General features: G+C 54.4%; 1 pseudogene; it reads left to right on the top strand.

The window, feature by feature from the left end:
* LOC143263626 (large subunit ribosomal RNA) overlaps positions 1-2,500 on the top strand; it is a 7,708-nt pseudogene that overhangs the window by 2,037 nt on the left and 3,171 nt on the right.

Raw genomic sequence — 2,500 nt, 5'->3', positions numbered from 1 at the left:
ACGCAGCTATTTTATTATTTTTTTTATTATTATATAAATCGCAGCATATTTTGTTATTATATACATGCACAAAAAACACCCATTGGGCGAAAGGGAATCCGGTTTCTATTCCGGAACCCGGCAGCGGAACCGCATACCATTCGGGCCCTCGTAAGAGTGTTCGTCGGGGTAACCCAAAATGACCTGGAGACGCCGTCGGGAGATCCGGGGAGAGTTTTCTTTTCTGTATAAGCGTTCGAGTTCCCTGGAAACCTCTAGCAGGGAGATAGGGTTTGGAACGCGAAGAGCACCGCAGTTGCGGCGGTGTCCGGATCATCCCCTCGGACCTTGAAAATCCAGGAGAGGGCCACGTGGAGGTGTCGCGCCGGTTCGTACCCATATCCGCAGCAGGTCTCCAAGGTAAAGAGCCTCTAGTCGATAGATTAATGTAGGTAAGGGAAGTCGGCAAATTGGATCCGTAACTTCGGGATAAGGATTGGCTCTGAGGAGCGGGGCGTGTCGGGCTTGGTCGGGAAGCGGGTCTGGCTGACGTGCCGGGCCTGGGCGAGGTGAACGGCTCTCGTGGCTGGGATCCGAGCTCGGTCCCGTGCCTTGGCCTCCCGCGGGACGGTGATGCGTAATATAGACCTCTTGTTAGGTCCATTAGCCTCTCCCGTCCTAGTCGCACAGGTACCTCCTCGTGGTTCCCGACGGTAACGTGATGCATTGTTTGGACCTGTCCATTCAGTGCATTGCGGCTAAATTCTGTGCGACACGACGTGCTGCCTAGCAGTAATGAGCCGCTGTAAGGGTGCAGCCCACCCAAATGGCCTGCCTTCGCGCTAATGTGGCGGCGGCTCTAGTCACTTTGAGGGAGGCATGTTATGGGTCATGGGGTTGCCACCCCCATGGCTCTATTGTCGTAGGCCCGAAGAATCAAAAGATAGATTATGGGTCAAGTGACCCATTGTCGGCGGGCCCTCGGGCCACTCGGATCGCCGACCCTACGACAGCGGCCACAGTGGATCGGAATGTTTGTCCGACGACCTCGAGAAATAAACCCAACAAGTCCAGTAACGACGCACAACATCCTGCGTCGCGGGGGGCACTACATCCGTGTCCCCATTGTTCGCGATCCTTTCCCACTTCCATCGGGTTAGGGGTCCATGTGAGGAGAGCTCATCCAGACGAGGCCAACCAACGAGTGCAGGTGGCGGTAAAGAAGGTTAGGTGGACTCAGGAGGAGACTGAGATGGTGGCGGCGGCTGAGGCGCTTGCGAGTGTGCAGGGCAACGTCAAATTTATGAACGAACATCTGCTGACGGTCTTCGACAATAAATTCAGTCTTGATCGACTGAAGGGCCTCAGAAAGAAATTGACGTATAAAGCTCTTGTTACACAGAAGATCGGTGTATGCCGCGAGCGTGGAGCTGCCGTTGAGTCTCAACCTTCAGCCTCCAGTGTCACTCAACATCACGACACAAGTCATCGACAGGCGGATTCGCCTACTCCTGTTCAGGAGCACTCTGCGTCGGCACAGCAACATCAGTGCCAATATATTGACGCTATCCGTAAGCTGATTGATCCGGCCGAAAGGGTGAAATCCCATGAAGCGGAGGAACTCGTAAGTCTTGCGAGAACGGTTCTTAATCGAGAACCAATAACACCGAGTGCTTGTTGTCGATGGCTTCAACGAGTCTTTCCGACGCCTTCTGCGAAAGTAAAGGAGCGGAGAACGCCACTGCTCCGGCCACCTAAAGCTGCACCTGCCGGGCCCGTGCCGAGGTGGAGACTGAGGAGAAGGGAGTATGCGGCCATGCAGGAACTCTGGAGGAAGGACATGTCTCGCGCGGCCAAGCTTGTACTGGATGGCCCGGTGCAGGCTCAAACACCAACCGTTGGCGAGATGGTGGAGTACTGGACACCTATGCTCACCAGTCCTTCTGTCCCCATTGAGCACCTTCATCCAGTTCAGGAAAGGGAGGACCTGCATTGGATCGCTGAGCCGGTTCGTGGCCATGAGATCCAGGCCAATGAGATCCCGCTCTCCTCGGCATCGGGTCTCGATAACATCTCGAGCAGGCAATGGAGGAGTGTGCCGGTAGTTCTAAGAACCTTATTTTATAATGTCATCCTTGCGGTAGGGGCATTTCCATCTGAGCTCCTCATCAGCAGGACGGTATTTATCCCTAAGAAGGACGGAAGCTCAACACCATCCGAGTTCCGTCCTATAAGTGTGGCTTCAGTCGTCGTTCGTCAGCTGCATAAAATCTTGGCGGTGAGATTGGCAAAAGCCGGTCTCATCGATGAGCGGCAACGAGGAGTACACGATGGCTGTGCTGAGAACGTTCTTGTACTGTCAACTGCCCTTCGTGACGCACGGAGCTGCTTAAAGCAGCTTCACGTTGTGTCCTTAGATGTGGCCAAGGCGTTTGACAGCGTTAGTCACCATGCCATAACATCGGCACTAAGGGAATTGGGACTCCCGGAGCTCTTTGTGAGGTACATAACAGCGACGTAC

This window comes from Megalopta genalis, unplaced genomic scaffold (assembly GCF_051020955.1).
Source record: "Megalopta genalis isolate 19385.01 unplaced genomic scaffold, iyMegGena1_principal scaffold0895, whole genome shotgun sequence".
NCBI lineage: Eukaryota > Metazoa > Arthropoda > Insecta > Hymenoptera > Halictidae > Megalopta > Megalopta genalis.
This window is presented reverse-complemented; position numbering and strand designations above follow the sequence as displayed.